Raw genomic sequence first — 7485 nt, 5'->3', positions numbered from 1 at the left:
TATTAGTTTTTGCATTATTTAGATTTATTTTTTTCGTTGACAAATTTATTTAAAATTTCCAAAGCCAGAGAGGTGCCTGGGTAGCTCAGCTGGTTAAGCCTCCGACTCTTGATTTTGGCCCAGGTCATGATCTCAGGGTCGTGAGATCAAGCCCCGCGGCGGGCTTCTCGCTCATCTGGGAGTCTGCTTGAGATTCTCTCTCTCCCTCTGCCTCTCCCCCTGCTCTCACGCCCTCTCCCTCTCTCTTTCTAAAATGGATAAATAAATCTTTAAATTTTCCGAAGCCGGAGCACTGCCTGCCTTAATCCTGGCTGTGGTGGATGCAGGGTGCTGGAGGGTCTGTGGAGGTAATAAGGAGGTGCCTGCCTTCCTGGGACTTCTTAGGCAGGTTCAGGGAAACTCTTCGCACAGGGGAGTGAAGGTATCCCTGGGGCTTTCACCTCCCAGCGTTCTTTCCCACTGCTCCCCCTTCAGCAGTGCGGGGCCTGACCACTCACTGTGCTCGAGTGTTTCCAGGAAGGGAAGAGAGTTCGGTCTGTGGTGTCACATTTATGCACAAGTAAAAATCAAAGATGAAAGAATACTTTTTTTTCTCAATAAATTCTTAGAAATCATGACTACTTCCTCAAAGAACTATTGTTTGTTTGGTCTTTAAACAAATTACTGGACACATGCAACAACATAGCTGAATCTTAAAACATGTTGAGTGAAAGAATCCAGACAAAAAAATACCTACTGGGGCGCCTGGGTGGCTCAGTCGGTTGAGCACCCAACTCTCGGTTTTGGCTCAGGTCATGATATCGGGATCCTGGGATGGAGCCCCGAGATGGGCATCAGGCTCAGCGGGGAGTCTGCTTGAGAATTCTCTCTCCCTCTGCTTCTGCCCCTCCCTCTCTCTCTCGGATAAATGAATAAATGTTTTTTTTTTTTTTTTAAGATACCTACTGGCCCAAGGACACAGAGCTGGGATTTGAACCCAAGTGTAGGTGACTTTGAAGCTTATCCTCTTTCTACTACTCCCTGGCCCCGCCTCTTGGCTTCTGGTCTGGGCTCTGGGTCTGCTGTTAGGGGAGGGCCTTGGACAAGTCCCTTCCTGTGTCTGAATAATGAGAGGCTTGGACTGGACTGATCCCGAGATTCCTTCCAGTTCTAACATCCTATGAGTCCGTCTCTTTCTTTTAAAAAATTTACTTGTTTTTTTTGGAATACTTAATAGTCACATGAGACACAATTCAAAAATTTCCAAAGGTATACATGTCACAGACCAGAGAGGCTAGAGATGTCACCACTAACTGCCACGTGGTCTCCTGGACTGGATCCTGGAACAGAAAGAGGATATTAGTGGAAAAGCTGATGGAAGTTGAAGTTTGGAGTTTAGTGAATAGTGATGTACCGATGCTGGTTTCTTAGAGTTGCCAAAAATAGCATGATCATACAAGATGTCAACACGAGGGCAACTGGGGGGGGGGGCATATAGGGGAACTCTTTGTGTTATCTTTACAACTTTTCAGTATATCTAAATGATTTCAAAATAAGAAGTGGTTTGGTTTGAGTGTCCAGTGAGACATTGTCCTCTCGCCCCTGCCCTTGGGCCGCCCAGTCTGCCCCCCAACCAGGCACCCAATGGTACCTGTTTCTTTCATAACCTTTCAGAGATACTCAACCGACAATCAAAGAAAGTATCCATATTGTATAAATATCATTTCTCAAAACAGAAAGTATGTCTGTGAGATAAATTCCTCAAAGTAGAATTCCTGGGCTTATAGTGTTGTTATTGCCAAACTGCCTTCCATGAAATTTGGGCCAATTTATCCCTCGGGCAGACAATGTGTATAAGGACCCGCTGTTTCACCAACAGACTCGTCCGAGAGACCGATTCACCTCCGTTTATGTCAGACCACCAGCTCTCAAAATGCTGCTGAGCAGACCGCTCCAGAATGCTGTCCCAGAATGGTGGGTCCCTTCTGAAGCACGCAGCCGAGGCGAGCGGGGGATGGCCGTGCGTGGCCAGGGGCAGCGAGGCTTGGGGAGTGATAGCCGGGTGGTTTATATTCCCCACGTCAATTACTACTGTCCTCCGGGGAAGCCATTCACAGAAGGGCATTGTCTCGGCTCCACGGCACACAAAGGGTCAAGCCTCACAAATTTGCTCATTGTGGGGGGAAAACACCCCATGGGCCAGAATGTTCAGATTACAGGTCCAAGAAAATCCCTTTACAGAAAGAAGACAGCAAATCCCCAGTGCAGTTGAAAGGACAAAACTTTCTTCACCTCTGAGATTCTCCAGTGAATAAACCGGTTAAACATGGTTTGGATTTACCGAACATGAAAACAACTGGATTAAAGTATAATCTAGCTAGAAAGGAAAGGAAATGTACCGAGAAAGCTAAGTAATGACAAAGCTGCAGTGTTTATAGGTGCCAAGCATGGATGGACATTCCAGTTTTATAACCAGGTTCTCTGCAATGTTTCACTTTCCTTTAGAGGAAGATAACGAGTCTCGGCTTGCATTGGCCTCTTTGATAACAACACTGCTGTCAAGGCAACTGTGGGAGCGCTGGGGACATGTGTGCCCAGGAGGCCACAGGCCCCGGCCCCGGGGTCTGGAGGCCCCGGCTGTCAGGGTGGATGCTCACCGTGGGTCCCAACCTCACGGCCAACGGCCGGTGCAATCCATATTGGGGTCAGCATCGCCCCGGTACTGGTTCCAGAATTACAAAGACCGGGATTTGTATGCCAGTTTCACTTTTTACTGGCTGTGTGACCTTGGACAAATAACTTACACCGTCTCAGCTCTTCTCTTGGTAACATGAGGATAACACCCACCCAATAGGTTCTTTGAAGATTAAATGAGATAATACAGGTGAAAGCCCAGGCTGAAGCCTCAGCACTCGACAGACAATAGGTTGGTTGTCTTCCAATCTCCTTCGCCCTCTCTCTTCTCAGGCACACGCACCCGAACAGCAAGCGAAGCCACGCCACTTCGCGCAGACTCAGGGCACGTCCAGGTCTCACTCTGGGGTGGGAGCCTTCGGGGGTTGTGACGTCACCGGCTCCTCACCCGATTTGTACCAAAGATCCCTATTCAGATGTTTATAAAAGCATAAAACACACCGGATTATGAATAAAACTAATTTGTTGAAGTCATTTATTAAAGTGTTTTTTATTTTTTTTACTTTTTTTGGGAGAGTGCACGCGCACGCGTGGGCACGCGCACACACGCACAGAGTCGGGGGAGGGGCCGAAGGAGAGACCCTCCAGCAGACTCCCCACTGAGCACGGAGCCCGATGTGGGGTTCGATCTCACAACCCTGAGATCAGGACCTGAGCCGAAACCAAAAGTCGGATGCTTAACTGACGGAGCCACCCAGGTGCCCCATTAAAGTGTTTTTTAAAACTTGTGATAAAATAATATGTGCGCCTCTCTTAAACACATTAAATAAGATTCAGGGGCAGGTCTAATAACTGCAATCATTTTCAAGTGGTGATCAGTGTATTTCCAGATCTGCAACAACACATGTGACATACACACTTGTATACTACTACTACCCCGGTTTGCTCCTACCGTCATAATGGAAGAAACGCTAAATCCCAGTCAGAGAATACGGAGTATAGACATGCGACTTTTTCCCCCATCCAAATCCAGATTCCAGATTAAACCACGACACCACCTCTGGCCTCCAGACTGCTGATGAAAAGCATTTAAAAACTGTCAAACCAGCATTCCTTTCACTCTTTCACTCTAGCTTCTCTCAAGATTTTTCTGTTGGTCTGGGATTTTCTGCAATTAGAAAATGATATGCCTACGCGCTGTTTTGTTTTAAATCAGTCCTGCTTGCTACCCTCTCAGCTTCCTGGTCCTGTGGTTTGGTATCTTTAATTTTGGAAGGTTCTCAGCCATTATTACTTCAGTATTTCTTTTGCTCTGTTCTCTTTCGTGCCCGGTGTTCAATACTTACACCTTTTGAAAGGATCCCACCGTTTTTGGAAGTTCTAGGTTTTTTGTTTTGTTTTGTTTTTAGTTTTTCTTTGCATTTCAGTTTGAGATGTTTCTATTTACCTATCGTCAGATGCACAGATTCTTCCTAAACTATGTCAAACCTACTCATGAGCCCCTGGAAGATTCTTCATTTCTATTACAGTGACTTTGATTTCTAGCACACCCTTTGGTTTTTAAGAGTTCCATTTCTCTGATTATATTACCCTTCTGTTTTTGCATGTGGTCTTCTATTAAAACCTTTAACATGTTACACAGTTATTTTAAATATAGTTATTTTAAATTCCCTGCCTGACAATTCCAAAATCTGTGTCATGTCTGGCTCTGGTATTGATGACTGCTTTCTCTCTCCAGACTTTCTGCCTTGTGACATGCCTTGTAAATTTCTCCTTGAAAGCCAGACACGTTGCATTGGATCACAGACAGGGAGGTCAACAGGCCTCTGTGAAGACTTATGGTAATCTGGCTAGGGAGTGGATGTGTTCGGTTTTTGCTGTGGTTATACGTACCGGAGGCTTCAGATTCCTTTAGGTCTGCTTTTGTCTCTCTTAACTTTGGGTTTCCCTCCTCAGAGTCTGTCTTAACAGCACTCAGCTGTGATCCACCGGGACTCCACTGGAGCTCTGGGGGTGTGGTGGTGAAGTAGGTGGAATGTATGCATTCTACTGTGCCCAGGTTATATGTCCATGTTGTAGTGGGCCTGTGACCCTCACCAGTGTTCCCCCAGTGGTAGAGCCTTGCCCCTCCCCCCTGCCTCGCTTCTCTGGCTGCAGCATTCCCAATCTGTTTGCTTTGTCTTGACAACCTTGTTGACTATGTATGTATTTCCCCCCCTTAGGTGAGACAGGAAGGCTAGAGGGGCTGGTGTGCAAAGAATGCCTTTCCCCCAACAGGGATTCCGGTAGGCCTTTGTAATAGAGAAGGTTCTGGGGGTACTTCACAATGATTATTCATCTCCTCTCCCTGCCAGAGCCAAAAGGAGATCTTCCTTGATCTTCACTGTGGCTATCTGGTGGGGTGCCTGGAGGTAAAAAGCCTAGGAACATATGCAGCCCCTCAAAACTGCAGTCTCCAGGAGCTTCTCACTCTCATGCTAGGCCACACTCAACTTCCAGCAACCCAGTATTACTGTGTTTAAGTGTTCCTGCCAGTTTATGGCTCCAGCAGTTTCTGCTCCAGGTAAACAGATTTGGACTGTCAATTCTAGAGGAGCTCTCTCTCTCCAGATTTTGGGGTGATGGTTTGCCCTGCAACCTCAATTCTAATGGGTTGGGTCCAAGGAAAGACACTGATTTTCAGTTTGTCCAGCTTTTCTGAGAGAAGAGTGCACGTGTGCATGTGGGGCAGGGGACTGTGGGCACAGGGAGAGAGAGAATCTTAAGCAGGTTCCACGCCCAGCGCAGAGCCCAGTGCAGGGCTCCATCTCACCACCTGGGATCATGACCTGAGCCAAAATCAAGAATTGGATGCCTAACTGACTGAGCCACCCAGGCACCCGTCTGGCTTTTTCTCGTAAGGACAAGAGTGACAACTTTCATCTCCTTTCACATCAGAGTTGGAACTGGAAGTCCCCTTTATTTATTTAAAAGATTTTATTTATTTATTTGACAGAGAGAGAGAGAGACAACGAGAGAGGGAACACAAGCAGGGGGAGTGGGAGAGGGAGAAGCAGGCTTCCAATGGAGCAGGGAGCCCGATGCGGGGCTTGATCCCAGGACCCTGGGATCATGACCTGAGCCGAAGGCAGACGCTTAACCGACTGAGCCACCCAGGCGCCCCTATCCCCTTTATTTTGAATAGCCATTCCCTTGCCTCCATCTGAACTCCCACAGCCCTTCTTGTCCTCAGATCTGCCATATCTTCTCTCCGGCTAGATTCTCAGTGACTCTTTTCATGATGATGTCCTAACAAGACTGAGTTTCTTGAGAAAAGGGGCCCTGGTTAGCCCCTTGCCTACGTTAACACTTTGTACATATAAAATGCTTGGTGTTGCTGTTTGATTTTATTGCATCGTTTCCATTTATGACCTTTATTCTAACAGGAGAAAGCCTCTGGTGAGCTGTTAACCAGCATCCTCTAAACTTCCTTTTGTGCTGTTAAATGAATTATCCTAGCCTCTGAATCAAGGTCTTATTTTCTTAACAAGGTTGGAATAGCGCGAATTTCACTTACTGTAAATTGAGTTGCAAAAGTAACTTCTCAAGATCTGATAAGTCCTGACTCCCTTGATTTCTTTTTTTAATTTTTAAGTTTTTACTAAAATTCCAGTTAGTTAGGGGCACCTGGCTGGCTCAGTCTGTAGAGCACACCACTCTTAATCTCGGGGTCGTGAGTTTAAGCCCCATGTTGGGTGTGGAGCCTAACAAATAAATAAAAACAAATAAATTCCAGTTAGTTACCATCCATTGTAATACTAGTTTCAGATGCACAATATAGTGATGCAACACCACACAGGACCTGGTGCTCATCACAAGTGCCCTCCTTCATCTCCATCACCTGTTTCCCCCCTCCCCTCTGGTAACCATCAGTTTATTCTCTATAGTTCAGAGTCTGTTTCTTGGTTTGCCTCTTTTTCTCCCCCTTTGCTTGTTTCCTTAAATTCCACATATGAGTGAAATCATATGGTATTTGTCTTTCTTTGATTCTTGACTTTGTTTTGTAATGACTTAAGTAGCTAGGTTAAGATAAAATCTGACCAAATTCTCGGAAAAGGGCCTTCTAGGTAAGTGTCCAAACTGGTTGTTTCAGAATTATCTAGGAAGCTTAAAAAAAAAAAAAATTCTTGGACTCAGTCTTAGGGAGCAATTATGGTACACAGCTAAGTGTAGGAAAAAAAGATCCTTCTGATCAGCAAGGTATTCATGTCCAAAAATGTTTTTTATACCCACACTTAAAAAATCTAACCACAAAACAAAACAAAACCTATCCATTCATTCATTCATGTTCAGCCTAGAGGACACAGGAAATGTTATTGAAAATTCACCCTTTCATGCATTCAATGAATGTACTGAGCACCAAGTAAAGGCTGGTTACCAGGTCTTGCGCCCGGTCCAAAAGAAGCAAGTGCACTAACGCAGGGCTTTAGAGTCAGACATCCTAGTCTTCATCCAGAGCTGTCACATCCCGGGTAACCACGAGCGTGTCACTTACGCTTGCACGGCCTCAGTCTTCTCACGTGTGAGAGACAGTATCATTCACTTCCCCGGGAAGCTCCGTGACAGAGATCACAAAGGAAGTACTGAGGAAGACTTATACTTCATCCTCCCAGAACAGTTTCTAACTCATTTCTCAGCCCAAACACTGGCACGCTGTAATCTTCACAGCTAGCACCCACCGAGCAGTTCATCCACGTGCCAGGCAGTGCGCCGCGCTATCTGTCCATCCAGATGTCAAATTTTATCTGTGAAGGTCTAGAGGCACGCGGCCTCCCCCTTCCATGGGCTGTGTTTATCCTCACTCCTGTAACCAAAATACTGGCAAAGCAAGCT

Source organism: Phoca vitulina, unplaced genomic scaffold (assembly GCF_004348235.1).
Source record: "Phoca vitulina isolate PV1807 unplaced genomic scaffold, GSC_HSeal_1.0 scaffold9, whole genome shotgun sequence".
In the NCBI taxonomy this organism is placed as follows: domain Eukaryota; kingdom Metazoa; phylum Chordata; class Mammalia; order Carnivora; family Phocidae; genus Phoca; species Phoca vitulina.
This window is presented reverse-complemented; position numbering follows the sequence as displayed.